This window comes from Canis lupus, chromosome 37 (assembly GCF_003254725.2).
Source record: "Canis lupus dingo isolate Sandy chromosome 37, ASM325472v2, whole genome shotgun sequence".
NCBI classification, from domain to species: domain Eukaryota; kingdom Metazoa; phylum Chordata; class Mammalia; order Carnivora; family Canidae; genus Canis; species Canis lupus.
The window spans coordinates 20,256,636-20,278,351 of NC_064279.1; the positions used below are offsets into that span (position 1 = coordinate 20,256,636).

Below are 21,716 nucleotides of genomic sequence, written 5' to 3' on the forward strand. Positions count from 1 at the left end.
ACCATAACTCCTCCTATCACGATCATATCCTCATGTCTGAAACCCTCAAATATTATACTCATATTCCTATATTTTCCTTTTGCCTAGTTTTTTTATGATGTTAAATAAAGATAAGCTTAAACATCACATGTCTTCTTTAGGTGCCATCCCAATTCCCTAACATGTATAGTCTGAAAACTCTAATATATAATGAATTGACTTAAAAATTAGAGACCAAAAAAAATTTAAAAAAAATAAAAATAAATAAATAAAAAATAATAAAAAAATTAGAGACCAATATATTCCATCTAAATATATATAATAAAAAAAGTATTTCTCAACCTATTCTAAAGAAATAGATTTGTGAGATATGTATCTCAAAGCCTTAGCCCATACCATATTATGTGTCTCAGAAATAATTCATTCATACAACTAACATAAATTAAACATCTGTTTTGACCAGACAACATGCTAGGGGTTAGATATTCCTCAGTAAACATGACAAACTTGGAACTCCTGAAAGTTTAGTAACTTTTGTAATAAAAATTCTTACATGCTCAGGGATGATGAACATGAATTCAGAGGTTATGTACCATACAAATCCAGGGGTCATCATTCCTATAAACAATATTAATAAGCCCACCTGTATAACTTTCTTCAAATGCCATAATAACTACATATTGTTTTAACTCTTTGATTCTCAAATATAGATAATGTGGACATTTGAAATCACAAGGTAAACATGATTTTGAGGCATGGTAAGCAAAACTACATCTATTTGCTTTCCATAAAAACATAAAATTAAAAACCCACATATAACTTTTAAAATAAAACATAAGACTGTCAGAAAATATAATATGTAATATTACAAGATACTACTTCTCTACCTTCTGTCACTATCAGGGCTATGTGGACATTTTTAAGTATAACTGTGTCTTGCTGCTTTGGATAACCCCCTCTCATTCTCATCGTTAGCTAATGTGGGGTGGTTGAAGAAGCACCCGATTCAAACGTGGATAGATCTCACGGCTTACTAAAGATGTGATTTTTTTTAGATTTTATTCATGAGAGACACACAGAGAGAGGCAGAGACACAGGTAGAGGGAGAAGAGAAGCAGGCTCCCTTCAGGAACCCTGATGCGGGACACGATCCCAGGACCCCAGGATTACAACCTGAGCCAAAGGCAGACACTCAACCACTGAGCCACCCAAGCGTCCCTAGAGATGCGGTCTTGGGTAAATTAGTTCAATGTTGTAAGCCTCCATTTCCCCACATGTCATAGGAAACCACTATCACCTACCTCAAGGGGTTGTAAAATATATAAATCACCGGCACACAGAAAATTGAAGAGCCATTATTTATTTGCGCCATCTCTTGGAGTTATGAGATAGGTGCTGACAAGAAGATAATATACTTAATACAAATATTTAATAATTTATTTGTCTTTAGGTAGATGTAAACTGTTTGTATAAAATTGTCCCATTTCAAAATACTTATGTTAGCTCTAGCTGGTATAATAAAATCAACTTTGCAACATAACAGCTTATATTCCACAATTCCACGTATTTAAATTTATGAGCCATCAAAATAAGGGTGAATTAGATTCCATTTTATTACCCCATATAATTGAAGTACAATAAAGGATTAGTAAAATATGAGTTTCAGGATTTCCTAAGCAATCACCTTCTTTATTTTTATTAGGTACGTGGTATATCAAAAGTCAAATAATTTATGTAATTGAAGAAGGAGATGAATGGCTCTTGTGAATTTCCAAAAGGATAAAACATTATGACCTCCTATAAAACATGAATAAATATTTTAGCTTTGTCTAGGTAATTAGTGAGATTATTTTTTTTAAATATGGCACTTACCATTATTGTTAAGAAAACAGACGAGCGTACTATGTTGTTTTCTTTTATTTCCACTTAAATGAATAATCTTCCCTTGATTTTGAAGCTATTATTCCCACGCATGTGCATAAACAACTGTTTATGACAAAGAGTAACAGAGGAGATTTGCTCCTGGAAAGACCTTTAGGAAGAAAAGAAGGGTGGGAGGAGAGAGGGAATAAAGAATCAGGGAGAAGAGGAGAAAGTAGAGATAAGGAAGGAAAGGGGAAGAAAGGATGAGGAGTGGAGGGAGAGAGACACTAAGATTTTTATTTTCCTTTGCTATCAGGAGGAAGATTTATATTTGCATTCCAAGGTGTAAGGGGACTAAAATGAGGCAGAAAATGATGCTAAGTTTATCCGATCATCACTTAACAATTGCTACAATGAACAGGAAAAGTGGTAAAAGTGAGTATTTCTCTCTACAGTGCTTCAGACAGGAGGGATGGTTAGGATTTCTATTTCACTTTATTAACAAGACACTCTAATTATTTATATTTGATTATACCCTATGCTTGATAATGCAAGTGTAGGTATGGCTCTGTATTCCAAGCTATAAAGATATTCATTCCTTTCAATTAGGCTTAAATTCACAAATTACAAGGAGCTTTGTTCTACTGGACGTTTGATTCTTGTAAATCATGAGGGCAAGCTTACCACTTACCACGTGTTTAACACTGCTTAAGCCCTCATGCTTTTAAAGAAGGAATTAGTCTCATAAAAATCTTTCTGAATATTAAGTATATCTTAGAATCCCAGTTTGATTTTGTAATAGTTAGGCTGCCATATTTTTAACATGTGACTACATTTCCTGGGGAAAAGTGTCATTAGTTTTGATAAGTTCAAAGCAAAGATTATTGATCAGTAACTGAAAATTAAACCGAGGAGCTTTAAAATACAGACAAATGTTAGAAATAAGAATCAGCCTTTGCAACTAGCCATGTTCTTGTTTCAGGAAGCCATGTTTTCCCTGAGACAGCTGATCTTTTAAAAAATATTTGATTTGGGGGTGCCTGAATGGCTCAGTCGGTTATGCTTCTGCCTTGGCTCAGGTCATGATCCCAGAGTCCTAGGTTGAGTCCCATGTCAAACTCCTTAGCTCAGTGGGGAGGCTGATTATCCCTTTCCCTCTGCCCCCCACTCATGCTCTCTCTCTCCCTCTCTTTGCCTCAAATAAATAAATAAAGTCTTTTAAAAATATTTGAGGGGTAGAAGTGCAGGAAGAACTGTCTGTTGAAACATGCTCTATGAAAACACTGAGTGGAAAAATAGCAAGAAAGTATACAAGGTAATTTAAAAATAGATAACTTTCCTAATTTCCTAACTTAAAGAATAGAAATTATGTCATTTACCTTCCTTCTTTCTATAGTTACGTTTTAGCTATAAGTACACATATCAGTAATATTCTCATTGAGAGTGTGACTTGGCCAAAGATGTTTCCAGTAGACTCAAAATTTGAGAATGTTTAGAAATTTAAGCTGCTTCTATCTAGTATGAACTGAAAATAGCAGAGCTACAGAAAAAAGATACTTTCTGTACTCTGGAAAGAATAGTAAGTAGAGGTGCTAAAAATTAAAGGTTCCTGAGAAGAGGAACTAGAGAAGTTTATCAGAAACAGGTAGGCTTAAAGAAAAGAACAATGTGTTTAAAAAGCAGGAAAGAATGAATGCGAAGTCTGTGCAAATGAAACAGTAGTAGCCATCAATACTTATTTGACACAGCTTAGAAGAATTTCTATATGTGGCATCAACTAAAAAAGATAAAATCAATCAAATTCCTTTATTAAAGAATCTGGCTGAGTAGTCACTAAAACCCCCAGACACTACTAGAGGATGGTACTAATATCTCTAGGAATGGCCTTACAGAAGTATGACAAAGGTAGAGAATACAATGACTAAACTTTAAGATAACTCCTCCAGGAAATCGATGAATATAGAAGTATTGTGTGTGTTTGAGGAAGAAAGTTATGGTAAGAAATAAAAATCTTGCCGATCTTTAAGAATTCCAAGCCTCTACTTAAATTCTAGACAACCAACCCTGAATCTATTCCCTTAAACCATAAGCCATCCTTCCATGGCATGCACTCTAGCTCAGACACACAGGGCTCTGTTCCCTTAAACCATAAACTATCCTTCCAACACCAGCTCAGACACATACAGCTCTATCAGCCACATTTAGCTCAGGGGTGCTGTTTAATGGCCCCAGCACATTGGTTAACTACAGATGAAAGCTCTGCCTCCTACCATTTACCTATACACTACTATAGTGAATGTCCCGAAATGGTGTGCTGGTAGGTTGTGCATGAGTAGTAAAGAGCAGAGGAAGATACTTGTTTTAAAAACTATAGCTTTTGCTGGAAAATAACTGGTTTTCTCCAGAATGAGTGAAGTGATGATCAAATTCTATAACTAATTAGGACTTCTCTTCCACATATTTGCATTTGAGAGCTTCAAGAGGTGCTGTTAAAAATATGACTGGAAACATTTTGAAGTGGGGGATACATTAGGGCATAAAAAAGTAGAAACGAAGCCATAAAAAAAAAAAAAAACACTACAGGCATCCTCAATCACCACAAAACTTTCTCCACATTTATCTTCCACAAACTTCTTCACCATTGTTGTTTATCTCTCTCAACCCAATACCCTCCTCTACTGAAGAAACAGAAGCCCCTAATGGAGAACTCTGTCAACTTTTCATACCTGTATTCACCTTTCTCTCCCCAGTCCTGGTGAAAGTTCAAAGATAAATCTTCCTCTTACATTTTGTAACCCATACTTTGACATCCCTTCAAGGATCAAAAGTACCTCGCACCATAGGTCTACCCTCTTTCTCCAGTTTTCAAAACTTCTCTTCTAGTGGTATCTCCTACATCCTTACTAGTATACTCATGTTTTACCAATAGAAACAGCAAAAACAAAACCAACTTAATACTGAATCCCCCTCAAGAGAACATTCTCAGTTTCTATATTCTTCTTTCATAGACATTTTTAATAGAATAATCTATATGCATCATCTCTGCTGCCGTCTCCTGTTCTTACATGCCTATGGACTTCTGCTCTCTCATTCTGCTAAAGTTTATCTTGCTGACACCAACTGCCTCCAAAGCCAATGTGCACATACTCTTCCAGTTCTTGCTTTCAGAATCCCTCTTTTCCTTGAATTACTTGATGAAAAAAAAAAAAAAAAAAAAACTGTAACTCCAATTGTTCTTTCTTGGCCTTATTTCCAGACTGTTTTTTACTCTGTCCACCTTTCAAATATTTAGGCCCCAAAATTTCTGCCCTTGAACTTCTTTTTTATTCTTCCAGGGTTCTGTTCTGTTTGAGAGAGAGAGAGAGAGAGAGAGAGAGAGAGAGAGAGGTGCGGCAGAGGGAAAAGGAAAGAGAATCTTAAGCAGGTTCCATGCCTTGCAGGGGCTCCAGATCATGACCCTGAGATCATGCCCTGAGCCAAAATTGGGAGTTGGATCCTTCACCAGTTGAGCCACCCAGTCACCCCTCTTCCAGGGTATTCCTGTGGATTTCCAGAACCCCATCATTCCATCTATAAGTATACAATACTAAAATCTACATTTTCAGTCTCACCTTTTCTTCTGAGCTCCAGACATGATTATACAGGAATATTCCAATGGTGACAGGAACTACATATCCACATTGAGTCATTACCTTTTCTCCTCAAACCTGCTCCTCCTCCTATATTTCTTAGCATCATAAATGGCATCTACATCCACCCAGCCTCAACCAAGAGAACTGGAAATATCCCTCCACATGGCTCATCCTTTCTTTTTAGAAACCAGGTTAAAGTCCAGTGTCCTGAAAACTCAAGCATTAATAATCTATTTTCAGTTTCCCAAATTTACTATGCTATTTCAAACATCCATGGCCTTGACCTTATATTGGAATAGCTCATCCTTCATTAAATCTACTGATATTTAAAGTCTCATTTTAAATATATATACTCTGAATCCCTTCTACAAACCTAAGCCCTAAGAAGACTTGTGTCTAAGTTGGGACCCCTTAAGCTTTCTGGCATAGTACCTATTCCATGTTATTACATTCATTCACTTACATATATTTATCTCCATATAAGATTTTAAGTTTCTTGATAGCAGAGATTCATCTTATTTATTGTATTCCCAGCACAAAATGCAGTACTGATACATAGAACACTTAGAACAAACATTTAAAGGAAGGGAAGAATCTGGAATGGGAAATTAAGTTTTCTATAGAGTTGATAGTAATGGGTTGCTTGGCAATTTCCACTTTGGCTTTAGAACCAATCATGTAAAGTCAGTAAAACTAATTCTCTCCCAATTCCCTGGTACTTCAAACTATTCATGAGTTTGGAAACATTTTTCTAGTAAATTAGCAACAAAAATATTTTGAATTTTCTTTCTTGGGTACCCTGGAAAATTTCTTCCACACACTGAAGTCAGTACACATGTGGAAAATTTAGCTCCAAGTCTAAGCTAGTCAGGCACAGAAAGCTCATTGTAATCTAAATAAAACATACCGAGTATATCCAGAGACATATTTTCATCATTCACCCGGGTATCCAAATATATTTTAAGCCAGCCCCATAAAAATTGCAAATGATGTGCAACATTATTGATTAAAAAATCAATGAACTTTTGGTTCTTTATATTAGATATAAATTAGATCAGAACACTTCTTTGAAATAGTGATGCTACTGGAATAGAAAATTGAAGGACAATTCACATCACCATTTTCTGCATTATGATATTTCCAGGTTTATAACTCAAGAATTTGAGCCCTCTTATTTTTTCTAAGCTGAAGTTCTTTAGAACATCATCAACAGAGAAAAAAATCACTACAATAGCTTATGTGATAGGATCATTGCAGTCCACCATGGAAAATAAGCAATCTGATAAATATCTAATTTTTGTACAATCAGAAAAAATCACATACCATAAAAATTCCAAATTATTTAACTTCAGTTAGTATTGTGTTATATATATGTTTGTATGCAGGTGTGTAGACACACACATATAATTGAGAAAAATATAAACAACATGAAAACACTAAAAAGGCATTTAAAATGTTTTTTCACATATAAAAGGAATAATAATAAAACAAAACCTGCTTCCTAAGGCATTATTGTTTTTAGAGAGTTTATACCAAAAAAAAAAAGAAAGGAAAACCAATTAGTATCCCAGTTTCAGTATTAATATGTGTTATGTCATGATCATTTACTCTCAGCCACTTTGTCAAATACTTTCTATATAAGTCATCTCATTTAATATTTTTCATGTTTTCATATTTTATTTTTATTAATATTTTTCTATCAATATTATCCAATTGACCATGATTATATAAAAATATACACTCCATAGCTCTTTAATTCCCCTTTTACTACCTACAGTATGGTTGACATTATACCTTACATTCATAATATAGCCATGTTATAAACTTTTAATATTTTGAAACTTTCAACATAAAATATTATGACCTAATTTGCTGATTTTTCATTAAAATACTCCCACAGCTATTTGCCAACACCTTATAAAAATAATTTTGAAAGTAAAAATAAAAAAAGAAAGTAAAAATAAAACATAAGCAACTAATTATTTACATAATTATAGATGTTCCTAATTATATACCTGAACAGTAAGGGAAATGTATCTGTAACAGAAGCACACATTCTTAATGAGTTTAAAAAAGAGATATATTCAAAAAAAAAAAAAAGAGAGAGAGAGAGATTCAAAAATCAAAATGGTTTTCTGGGGAAAAATAACAAAAAAACAAAAACTATACGTATATATTTTAAATAGCCTGTGTCTTCTTTAGACATTCGAAAGCACTTCAGTTGAACCTACTGGTATTTGTACAAGTAAGTATGTTAAATATGAAATATTTACCTTGGCTGCTTATTATACATAAACAGATAATTAAGTTGTGAGTGTATATTTATTCACACACACAGGTAACATTCCAACTCAATACTTTAAAAATATAATGGCATAAAATTCATATTTAGATGCAATTGTAGATAACATGGAGTAACATTTTGCTTATGTTTGATTTTTTATATTAAGGATTATAAACTCTCTCATATTTGCCTCTCCCAAATATACTATTTAATTGTATTTCCATTTTTAATCCAGTAAGAGTATTGTTTTCCTTCCACTTGTGATACAATATTTCAAATAGGGAAAAAAAAAAACACTCTGTAAATAAAACTCTCCCTGAGTATATACAGACTCACAAATAAATCCCATCTCAGCACTGTGATGGCAGCAAGCTGGTGCATGATGGATGGTGGCCTTGCTGGAACAGTCAGGCATGGACACCTCTTTGCCCCTCCACCCCATTTCTTTATTTAATTACATGGCATTGGGAATACCAGCAAATAAAATTGCATTTCATTCATAGCTGATTTCCATTTAGAGCTTGTCATGTTAATAGTGAAATAAATTGCTCTAATTGCCAGCAAACTTCATCAAATTCACATTTCTTCCTTATTTTATTCAATATTTATTAAACTCCATGTCTTAACTTGCCTGACTGGTAAAAGCAGTCCAATTTCTGAATAAATTTATATCCCAATAGTCAGTGTGTTCACATTTTTAAAATAATGTCCTAATTTTAATTCTTAAAGTTTAGATGCATTTCCTCTATCACTTTTGGAAAATGTATCATGAATATTTGCTTACAAATTTACGTGTTTAATAATTATGATTTGACTTTGAAATAATGATTTAAAAAGGCAATTAAAATTCTTTATGTTTTCTGCAAATAGAAATAAGGTATAATGGTACAGATTTCTGAATGACATTTTCAATTGACTAAAAAATATTTTGGTTCTACAGTTTATTACTCCCAAATAGTTCTAAAAACCACTAGAGATAGTTTAAGATAAAAGACCTAAATACCATTGAATCATATCATTAAATCATTAAAGTGAGAAAACGAACAGACTTGGCAATAAAATGTATATCATACTTGAAGTCAAAAGATCTATGTTTCAATTTATTATGGAAGCTTAGTTATTTATAACCTGTGTGTTCTTGGCTCCATCACTTAATCTCTCAAACTCTCCATTTCCCCTTTTGCTAACCAAGGAATTGCATCATAGGACCTCTCAGGTCCCCATTAGTTCTAAAATCTTCATTGTTTTAATGATAAAAGGAGAAATGAGGAGAACATACAGTTCAACTAGAAGCAGGGCAGCTTCTCTAATACAAATGTTAGCTCTAAGAACACCCAACAAAAAGGGAAAGCACTAAGAAGTTCATGGCTGCCTCACTAAAAAATAAATCATGCTGATTACTGGCAGAAACAAACTTTTTAAACCTAATTCTTTGCAAGTATTTTATAATAGTACTTTGTATTACATAATAAAATCTATTCAATACCAGTTATAAAAAAAAGTATGCAGAAATAATTACCATTTAGCCTTGTCTTATCTCTACCAAGAACACAATGTTAAATTGCTATTCTGAAAGGCATTTCAGGAGGGATTTTAAATAATACAGACCGAGTTTGTTGCTCTCTGATCATTTATCTAAATGAGGAACAGACGGAATTAAGGGCTGAGTAAATGCATAGTATGTCTCCAGGACTGGTCCTTTCAAATAACAATCTGTGGGATATTTTGCTCTCATGTACATAGCATGAGATTGAGGTCACAGGCTAGTATCTAAAACATAGGAGTTTTATATATTTGCTTCAAATAGCAGGTGATATGAGGCAAAGTTGATATTTTCTTTTGAAAATAAAAATACTCAACTTATCCCCTCGCCCCAAAAGAGGCCACCAATCACACCTTGATTCAAAGTGCTCTTGAGCAATACAGACTGTTTAAGAGTTTTTTTTTAAGATTTTATTTATTTATTCATGAGAGACAGAGTGGGGGAGGGGGCGTAGGCAGAAGGAGAAGCAGGTTCTATGCAGGGAGCCTGATGTGGGACTTGATCCCAGGTCTCTAGGATCACACCCATGGGCTGAAGGCAGGCACTAAACCGCTGAGCCACCCAGGGATCCCTGTTTAAGAGTTTTAAACAACAGCTTTACATGTCCTCAGATGTGCAAAGACATAAAAGATTCAAGTCCTCAAACCATGTATCATAACTAAGACAGAGATAACTTTGTTTTGAATTTTTGGAAAAGCAGTTGCTATTTTTTTCTATCTTTATCCCACCCATCTGTGGGTATATATATCCCCCACATTTCCTGTAGGATAACTGATACAGAGATGAATGGGTCCAGATGAGAACTGCTTAATAAAAATACTTGGTTGTTGATTTTGACATATATGAAGATAGTTGAAAAATATAAGCATACTCTCTAGAAAATTATAGGCATTAAATGTTAACTAAATTTGTATTCATATGGAACTCCTTTTTCTGAATGTTACTAGCCAAATTACAGTATATCTAGAGTTATTCTCATAAGCAATTAGATAGTTATAAAGCATTCTAGAGAAATTTCCTTTTCTCATTTATTCATTCATACAATGCAAAGGAGATCAAAGATCCTGAAAATCGAAAACCCTTTAGACACTAGTCATAAATGAATGAGTCTGAGGAAACAGTTTTGTTTATAACATTTATAGTTGGCATTTTCTCTAGAAAACATCTCATTCCTACCTACATTCATCCTCTAAATGATATTTCTGTGAAAGTCTCCAAAGAAGCATTAAAATACCAGGAGGTATTTTGAAGTCATATAGTTTGACCCCTAGACATCTTCAGTCTAAAATATCAAAGGCTGATCAATATATACAGATAAAATAGCTTCCCCTCAACTTTCTCCTCTCCTCAATTAAAGAGATAAAGGTTAGCAGTGATGAGTAGAAATAAATCTGTGAGCCTGATTCCTGCCAGTTTTTCATACAGGATATTGGGTCATGAAACTAAGGCATGTATTTCTTTAAGGGTATAGTTGATTAAATGAGTTGAAATAATGTTCAACAGATTTACAGCTCTATAATTTTCCTAAGCAAAGAAAATTGCATGCTCAGGAAATTGTATTAGAAGAGTTACTTAAAGGAAATATTTTTGTGGAATTTGGGTCTATACCCTAATACTGGGTATAAATCTCCTCAGCAGAAAACAAGTAATCTACCTGAAGCTCTTTTCAATTTAACATATATCAAATTGCAAAAATTACTCAAAGGGAGGGAGGATAGTCTGGTCTACCAAACTTACAATAAACATTACAGAATATTAAATTACAAGGGGCTCTCTGAACCATCAGTGTAAATTTCAAATTTGAAAATATACAAACAGTATATAAAGAAATGAAGGGGAGGGAAAGAAAACCAAAACCAACCAAACAAACAACAACAAAACAAAAAAAAGAACACCAAAAAACTATGACCCATTTAAATAAAATCCCCTGGAACACTCCTACACCATTTGTGGGAATGCAAACTGGTACAGCCACTCTGGAAAACAGTATGGAGTTTCCTCTAAAAGTTAAAAATAGAACTACCCTATGATCCAACAATTTTGACCCACTACTAAGTATTTACCCAAAGGATACAAAAATACAGATTTGAAGGGATACATGCACCCACCCTAATGTTTACAGCAGCATTATCAACAGTAACCAAACTATGGAAAGAACTGAAATGTCTTTTGACTGATGAATGGATAAAGAAAATGTGTACACACACACACACACACACACACACACACACACACTGGAATATTACTCACCATTAAAAATTTAAATATTGACATTTCCAATGGCATGGAGGGAGCTAGAGTGTACCATACTAAGTGAAATAAGTCAATCAGAGAAAGACAAATAACACATGATTTCACTCATATGTGGAATTTAAGAAACAAAACAGATGAACATATGGGAAGAAAGAAAAAGAGAGAGGGAAGCAAACCATGAGACTCCTAACAATAGAGAACTGAGGGTTGGTGGAAGAAGGTGTGGGAGTTAAGGTAAATAGATGATAGGTATTAACAAGTATACTTGTTATGATGCGCAGGAGGTGTTAGATGTAACTGATGGATCACTCAATTCTGTTCCTGAAACCAATATTACACTATATGTTAAGTAACTGGAATTTAAATAAAAAATTGAAAAAAGGAACCCCCCCCAAAAAATTAAAAAATAAATCACCTGAAAGCTAACTTAATGTCCACTGATTTGAGAACTTTATTATTTACATGATCAAAGTAAATATATAACTATTAACACTGTTAGTGTGTTCTGATGTTCCAATAGTCTAAAGGTAGAAACACACAGAATATATAATACTAAGAAATGCATAATACATTCATTAGCATATTTGATAATTTTATTGAACATTTATTATGAAATAAATATTTGCCTAGATATTTAGCAAAGACATATAAGACAGTTTCAGTTTTTACTTCTTTTTCATCTTTAGGATAGACAACAATAATTATTTTGTGAGATTATCATAAGACTTAAAAGACTAGAATGAGATATTTCTTAAGGTATCCAGTACCATGACTGGTACATAGCAAGCATTCAAAAATTTGTTATCATTCCCTGATATAGGGAAAGAATGAATAATCTTTGTGTTTCTAATTTCAAGTAAGTATTTATTCACCTTGAGAGTTTTTTTTTTCATCAGAGTATAATTGACATATAATACTCTATTAACTTCAGGTTTATACCATAGTGATTCGATATTTTTATAAATTATGAAATAATATTCATGGTAAGTCTAGTTTTCATCTATGAGTTCTTTTGAGATGTACTTTTAAGCAGAAATAGTAATTTAAGATGACTTAACTAATCCAATAACCAAAGAGTAACAAAAAGCTTACTTACATATACTTGCAATTCATCATCTTTATTGGCAATCTGTGTCACAACTTCCAATGCCATTATAACCTTTAAGCCATTTTTTCAAAGCATCAGAGACCTACAATTTTTCATTTTTCAGATTAAAATTATGACAGTTTCATTGTTATTAATGATGAAAGTGAGAAATCTAAACATTTATATAGCATATTTAATCTTGGAAGATCTTATCATATATGATAAAAAATACTAAAAAAAATACATCAACATGTTGGGCAATGTTTTAAATGTTTGAGTTTCATACTAGAAGTAAAAACTTAGAAATCTAACTCTCCAGATGTTAAGGCATAATAAGGCTGATTCCACGGAAGTGGATACATTTTTCTATGTCAGTAAACTGATTTCTATAATAAACTTCTCCTCAGTTAAATGTCAGTTTATTGCCTTAAAGTCTCATACAGGGACTACTATATTTAATCATTTCATCATATCTAAAATTAAAATTTACCATTCTCCCTGTTAAAACCACAATTATTAATACTGGCACTATTTTAATATCTTTTCAATTTGCATTTTCATTTATTTAAATAGCATCACGTTGAACACTGTTAATTATAGTCTATTGTTCAGGACATCACATTTATGCCAGTTAATAGTGGCATCAGCAGAGAAACTGACAAAAGCAATATTCAGACTGCCTTTGTAAAAGAGTTTGAGAAAAGAAGCTAAAACATTCACCTAATTAACCTATGTTACTTCTCTAAAATCATAAGTGAATATTTGTTTTTATTTTTCATACAACCCATATTTGTTACTCCTCCTGGCTTATTATACATAGACGTGTGTTTAAAAGCCATAAGGTGTCAATTTATTTGCTATGTCTAGGATCAACTCCCTAAATAATCATAGGCAAACCATCTAATGCCTTTGTGTTTGAGTTTATCCATCAAAAAAAAAATTCAGTTCTGAAGCTTCTGACAAACTAAACAAAAAATTGGGAGGAAAAAATAGGTGACAAATGTATTTTCTTTTTTTCTTTTTTTTTTTTTGAAAAACGTATTTTCTAAAAGGAATTACATGGTTCATTTTTTACTGTGAAAATCAGCAGATTATATGGAGCAGCATTTCCCAATATAAATATTAAATGAGCAACACAGGCAATTTCAATTTTCTATCAGCCACAATTAAAAAGTAAAACAAACAAGCAACAACAACGACAACAAAAAAAAAAAAACAGGTGAAATTAAGTTAAATATTTATTTTACCCAATAGATCCAAAGTATTATATAAAAACATGTAATCAGTAAAAAATTATTAGAGATTTTATATTATTTTCTATAAATCTCAATATCTCACTGTTTACCATTGTCATTTCTACTTGCAAAGACAAAATGAATTTGTTTCTTTAAAGAAAACCATGTACATATGTATGCATTAAAAATTTTAGAGTCTCCTCTTCTAAAATGAGTGTTCTAAATCCACCTGCTTCCCCTGAGCAGTGCAATATCCCCTTCACAACCAACTAGGAAAAAGTATGGGTAACAAAATTAAAAGCACCAAATACAGTTACAAAGTAGAACTATTTCGTTTTCTTATCTTTACTTAAGCATACTCTCGGTCTGTTTGTTCAAACAAGTATGAACTTCTTAGAAAAGGAGAGAGGGCCCCTGTCATATCAATAAAGTAAACTGATCACATGCATCCAGCTTTCCTCAAGTTCTAAATTTTTTTAACACCACAAATGAGATAGTTTTTAAAGAATGCATCCATAATAAATTTGGAAACAAAAAGGATTCTATCAATTGAGAAGAGAAACAATGAAGAATTCCTTAATGGAACAAAATGACAAATGCAGAGAAAGCCATATTCACATCCATGCTAAAATACACACAAGAAAAATCTATTGGGAAAATAAGAGCAAATCTAAGGACTCATAAACGTAAGGTCTGGTAAACAAATACAGAAAAGACAGAAGATGCCCTGGAACAATTGTCAAGATCAGGATTTAAAGACTTTTGGTCCAACTCTGAAAAGTTCAATGATTCACCTCATTTATCAGTATTTTGTCTTGAGGTTAAAAAAAAAAACACCTAGTTGGGCCCTGAAGAAAGTTAAGATCCTTCCTGGATAGGCACAGAGTCCTGAAATCTTTCTCAGAATTTTTATTTGAGACATTAAGTCCAGGGGGGGAGGGGGTTAAGGAGGGCTGAGGGAATCTCCCTCAATCCCTTCCCCTTCAAGGAATTGTACTAGAGTAGCCTCAGACCAAAGAAGACCCTGTTTATTTTATGAAATGGAGGGACTCAAATTTGCCTGCCTTCTCAAATATGACCATTGTAAAATGAACCAATTTTTGTTTTGCTGCCATATATCCTCAAATCATTCTTTTTATTTAGTGGGAATTTTTGGTGGTAAAATATCCAAGATTCACTGAATTAGAAATTATGCATCCCTTTGTCCACGATTTATCTGCCTCCCTACTATATTATAAACTCTATGAAATAAGAATGTCTGTTTTATCAAGATACATATATAATTCTTTAAAAGGTGACAGAGGGGTCCCTGGGTGGCTAGGTCAGTTGAGCATCCTACTCTTGATTTTGGCTAGGGTCATGATCTTAGTCGGGTGAGACTGAGCCCTGCGTGGGGCTCCACATTCAGCACAGAGTCCACTGGAGTTTCTCTCTCTCTGCCTCTCCCCCTGCTTGGGCACTCTGTCTCTCTCTCTCAAATAAATAAATCTATAAAATAAATAAAATAAAATAAAATAAATATAAAATAAAATAAAATGTGAGATAGAACTCACATTTTTGTTCTTTTCTCTTCTTTTGCATTGAAGCGATTAATAAAGATTGCAAACAGCAGAAATATCTGTGAGTGTTAAACTGAACAGCTCAAAACTGAAGAGAAAAGCCTAGCTGTATTCTTTCTCCCTTTCCCTTTTCCCTCTTCTTTCTCTTTTCTCCCTTCTCTTCCCATCTTCCTTCTCTCCTTCTTCTTATATATATTAATTAAATATTAATAACGTGATTTTCTTATTCATTCCAGATCAATGTAGGATTAAAGATTTTTCTGACAACTGCATGGATATAGACAATTCCAACAAATAAACACATTACTTCTTTCACATTTTTAAGCCATCCTACCACCAACTGAAGTGTGACACAATGGAAACCAAAGCAGAAACTTAATAGTACAGAGTTTGTAAAGAAACATTACTAAAGTCATTTCAATTGTGAAATTTCATAAATTCAATAAGTAGGCTTTTGAAAGTTATTGTGAGCCAGTAAATATTAAGTTTCATAACCACAAAAACATTGTTAATAACAACTTTTAATGACTTTAATATTCATAGTATATAGTAAAGAATACTGAGTGTCTTTTCATGTAGTAGAAACAGCAAACAATCTAGACAAGTTAGAAATTAATGAAAATATATCAGAGAAATATATCTCTTTTGGACACCAACTATTTTGATCAATTTTATGTACCAAAGTGTCCCATCTACAAACTGGTTTATGACATATTTTTTCTTTAGTTGATACTTAAATGTTATTACTAACACAATTTAGAAACTGGAAAGAACTTATAAAAATTCCAGACTAAAGCACTGTAATATCTCTTTTTTCAGATAATACCACAAACTTTGATCTAAAGCTCTTGGCATATACTTTGAAATGCTGTTACTCACCAAAGGTTTGAAGACAGTCCTGGAAAATGTCCCCCCCCCCCCGCAAAAAAAAATGTGCTGGAAAAAAATCCATAGAAATCAACCAAATTGAAGAAAGAATAGACAATTTGAAAAATTCTTTATACATATGAAGCTGAGTATATTTTCAGTTCAATGCTTTTCAAAACATACTTTACAAAATTGATCTCAGTTAATTTCAAAACTGTAAACTGTGCCCTTATATCAAATATGGCAAATGATATCAAACTAGAGCTCTCACAACTAACTTTTGAGAAATTAATAAATTCTGTCCCTGTGGCCTCATTTTGTGAAACTTCATTTTCTTCCTTGTATAATTTGATTGACATATTTTGTATACCTCAGAATATGCTAAGTGTTCCACTTAGGTGAATAAATATACTCTAACCTCACTATCTTTTTCTTTCTTGTGTGTGTATGTGTGTGTCTGTGTGTTAACTACTTCATTTTATTTATAGGATATATAAATTTGATATTAAAATGCCTCAATTTAAAATAATAAATCAGAATGTGATTAAATGCTCTGTTCTTCTCTTCCACCTGTGTAAAAGCATAATTAGGGTGTTACTTTATGAATATAATGAAATTGCTTAGGATACTTTTACCACCCTTCCTACATATCAGAATTTAGTTTTGTTTTCTAGAATTATGCATTTATTAAACAATTTTTTTCTTTACTCTTAATGAATTTTGGTAACATCTTCCAATTTAGGATCTATTTATAAATTTCATTAACTACTGTTCAGCCACTTTTACTAAATCATCAAGGTCATAAATTGGATAGAATCTCAAAGTTCTTGAGGTACTTTTCAGCAAGAATCAATTTCCATTTGTGACTATCTTCACCCACCTCAAATGAAACTACCCACAACTTCCCAATCTACCTCCAGATAACCTACCTTAACAGTGAAAAATATAATTAAATTTGTTTTAAAACCACGGGGTCCTCTTTCTTAAAAAAAGTGAAGTCACACTTTGAGTTGGCTAAATTAGGTATTTTCTTAAGATACCGAATTTACGGGATCCCTGGGTGGCGCAGCGGTTTGGCGCCTGCCTTTGGCCCAGGGCGCGATCCTGGAGACCCGGGATCGAATCCCACGTCAGGCTCCCGGTGCATGGAGCCTGCTTCTCCCTCTGCCTGTGTCTCTGTCTCTCTCTCTCTCTCTCTCTGTATGACTATCATAAATAAATTAAAAAAAAAAAAAAAAAAAAGATACCGAATTTACTAAAACTGAATTATGAAAGCATGCCATCAAATTATTTTTTAACTTAACTTAGATGATTTTGCCAAAAATGTTTTGAATTGCATTCAATTGAAAATACTGTACTCCGGTTTCCTATGAATAAAAAGTTTTCAAGCTGTCTTTGTCTAACCTTGCTTCAATTTGGTTAATTTCTATAGATTTTTTTAACACATCCTCAAGGACTCTTTCTTCAAACACCCACTTCTGGTGAGTTACAGCAACCCAAAACGTACCCAAGAGAGGTAGATCAAAGTTTGCAGTATTAGATATTTAAAAAATAAACAGTTGAAACAGATTATTACGGTTATTTTGTAAGTTTACTTATGCCTCATCAACAAATCTTCCATTCTACTTAGTAGTGTGGAAAGGGTCAAAATGAATACTAAAATAACCATATTTTGGTGACCTACTTTCAAGAAGAGTCAACTTTTAAAACTTCTGAAAGAGAACACGACAAGAATATCTGCTGTCACACCATTTTTATTCAACATTGTATTGAAAGTCCTAGCCACATCAACTGGGGGGAGGGGAGGAGAAAGGCATTCAAATTGGTAAGATAAAAGTAAAACTTTCACTATTTGCCGATGACATGATACTATATATATAGAAAACCCTAAAGATGTCACCAAAGAACTTCTAGAACTAATAAATGAATTTAGTAAAGTTTCAGGATATAAAATCAATGTACAGAAATCTATTGCATTTCTATACACTAATAATGAGGCAGCAGGAAGAGAAATAAGAAAATGATTCCATTTACAACTGCATAAAAAGACAAGAAGATACCAAGGAATAAACCTAACCAAAGAGATAAAAGACCTGCCTCTACTTTTAAAACCCAAAAAACGCCCGAAAAAAAAAATAATAAAAAATAAAACCCAAAAAACACTGATAAAAGAAACTAAGATGACACAAAGAAATGGAAAAATATTCCAAGCTCATAAATTGGATGAACAAATATTACTAAAATATCCATACAATCCAAAGCAATCTACACATTTAATGCAATCCCAATTAAATTATCAACAGTGTTTTTCACAGAACTAGAACAAACAATCCTAAATTTGTATGGAACCACTAAAGACCTGGAATAACCAAAGCAATCTTGATAAAGAAAAAACCTGGAGGCATCCAACAATTCCAGACTTCAAGTTATATAAGAAAGCTGTAGTAATCAAAATAGTATGGCACTGACACAAAAATAAATCCATAAATCAGTGGAATAGAGTAGAAAACCCAGAAATAAGCCCACAATTATATGGGCAATTAACTTCAATACTGGATGAAAGAATATGCAATGGAAAAAAGATAGTCTCTTTGACACATGTTGTTGGGAAATCTGGACAGCTACGTGCAAAAGAATGAAACTAGATCACTTTCTTATACCATACATAAAAGTAAATTCAAAATGAATGAAAGACCTAAATGTGAGACCTGAAACTATAAAAATCCCAGAGGAGAACACAGGCCATCATTTCTTTGACATTGGCCAGAGAGACATTTTTCTAAATATGCCTCCTGAGGCAAGAAAAATAAAAGCAAAAATAAGCTTTTGGGACTACATAAAAATAAAGAGCTTCTGCATCATAAAAGAAACAATCAACAAAACTAAAAGGCAACCTATTGAATGGGATAAGATTTGCAAATGATATATCTGATAAAATGTTAGTATCCAAAATATATAAAGAACTGATACAACTCAACACTCTAAAACCAAATAATCCAATTAAAAATAGGTCAAAGACATGAACATTTTCCCAAAGAAGACATACAGATGGCCAACATGAAAATATGAAAAACATGAAAATATGCTCAACATCACTCATCATCAAGGAAATGCAAATCAAAACTATAATGCGGTATCATCTCACACTTGTCAGAATGCTTAACTCAAAAACAAAAGAAAGAACAATTGTTGGCAAGGATATGAAATAGGAACCCTCATACACTGATGGTGTGAAATCAATCTGGTGCAGCCACTGTGGAAAATAGTATGCAGATTCTTCAAAAATTTAAAAATAGAACTACCCTGTGATTCAGTAATTCCATTACTGGATATTTACCCTAAAAATACAAAACACTAATTTGAAGGGATACATGTACCCCTATGTTTATTGAAGCATTATTTACAATAGCCAAATTATGGAAGGAGCCCAAGTGTCCATCTATAGATGAATGGATAAAGAAAATGTGGTATATACATATATAATGGCTATAAAAATGAATGAAATCTTTTCATTTTCAATAAAATGGATGGAGCTAGAGAGTACAATGCTAAGTGAAATAAGTCAGAGAAAGACAAATACCATATGATTTCACTCACAGGTGAAATTAAAGAAACAAAACAAATGAGCAAAGGAAAAAGGAGAGAGAAATCAAGAAACAGACTTTTTGTTTTTTTTTTTTGAAATGTATTTGGTTGCTTGCATGACTCAGTTGGATAAGGGATTGACTTGATGTCAGCACAGGTTATGTTCCCCAGGTCCAAATATCAAGCCCCACTTCAGGGTCCATGCTCAGCAGAAAGTCTACTTGGTTTCTTTTTTTTTTTTTTTTTTTATGATAGTCCTACAGAGAGAGCGAGAGAGAGGCAGAGACACAGGTAGAAGGAGAAGCAGGCTCCATGCACCGGGAGCCCAATGTGGGACTCGATCCCGGGTCTCCAGGATCGCGCCCTGGGCCAAAGGCAGGCACCAAACCGCTGCGCCACCCGGGGATCCCAGAAAGTCTACTTGGGATTCTCTCTCTTTCTCCCCCTCTACTCTTCCCCACCTCCCTAAAATAGATAAATCTTTAAAAAAAAAAAAAAGAAAAAATAGATGCAACTATAGGTACCAAACTGATGGTTACTAGAGGAAAAGTAGGTGGGATAATGGGTGAAATAGGTGAAGGGGATTAAGAATGTATTTATCATGATGAACACTGAGTAATATAAAGAATTGTTGAATCTCTATATTGTACACCTGCAGCTAATATAAACACTATGTTAACTGTACTGGAATTAAAATATAATTTTTTTTAAAAGCTTCTGAAAGATACTGAGTATAAACAACTAATTCCCATGTAAATTCACTTACAACTTGTTAATTAAGAAGGAAATTAAAAGAAAGTATAAATTAAGAATGAAAATATATTTGAGTTAACTGCTTTATTTTGATCTCCATTCAGGTCTCTTACCCAGAGGAGCCTTTTCTTCTATTTACTGTTTTACCATGGGCAAGTCATTTTAAATCATCATCAACATTATTTTGTTCATAGCTTTTCATTGTTGGCAGATGTAGAGACCATGAGTTTAAACTCCAATTGTATAATGGAATGAGGCTGAATTAATTAACAATTCTAAATTTGTGGGAGAACTTAAGCTAATTTATTTTTTCTTTAAAAAGAGAGGTTGGAAAAAAAAGTTCATTTTAAAAAGATTAAAAAGAGGCTGGTTACAGCTTGATGTATCTTTATATACTTTGAGATTATTCATGTCATGAAGAAACAGAAGCTTTGAGCATTAACATATTACATATGATACATTATAAGCCAAAAAAATAATACGTTCTAAGAAATGTAGTGAAAGATTGCTGAAAATGCTTATTACAAGCCTTTTAATTCTGCCTTTAATATTTTTTTTTGCCTTTAATATTTGATCCTATTTTACTTCTGTTACACATAAGACTACAAGAATCTAACATATATATTAGGTTATGATATATATATATATTATGCCTCTCTGATTTTCTCTACTTGAACATTCATCTTGGGATAAAATAACCTAAGAAAAAACAATGAGCAAGTCATACATAATTCTGAATATCTAGGTTAGAGATTCAGTTTCTCTTAATTAAATCAGCTTAGACTAACAATTCAAGAATGAGAACCCAGTAGATGACTCTTAAAAAAAAAAAAAAAAAAACTCTAGATAAAATATATACATGCACACACACACACACATACATATCACACACACAATTATTATATTGTATTTCTATTAAGTTCCTTAAAAATTACTTTAAAATACCTATATAGCAACACACTAGCTTTGATTTGATACTGATTCTATACTGGTAAAATTAATAATATCACATGAGAACTTTAAAGAGTTTGATAACAGAGTCGCAGTTTCTGTAACTTTTCCAGAGTTATGCAAAC

General features: G+C 32.9%; 1 protein-coding gene and 1 long non-coding RNA gene across 7 annotated transcripts in view; one reads left to right on the forward strand and one right to left on the reverse strand.

Moving 5' to 3' along the window:
• The window catches only part of LOC112656404 (uncharacterized), a 40,067-nt gene extending 37,790 nt beyond the window's left edge, over nt 1-2,277 (forward strand). The window contains exon 3 of the long non-coding RNA XR_003134304.3: nt 2,159-2,277. This is a non-coding gene — a long non-coding RNA (uncharacterized LOC112656404). The remainder of the gene's footprint in view (nt 1-2,158) is intronic.
• Nucleotides 1-21,716, reverse strand: part of ERBB4 (erb-b2 receptor tyrosine kinase 4) — a 1,110,465-nt gene that overhangs the window by 865,832 nt on the left and 222,917 nt on the right. The window lies entirely within an intron of this gene.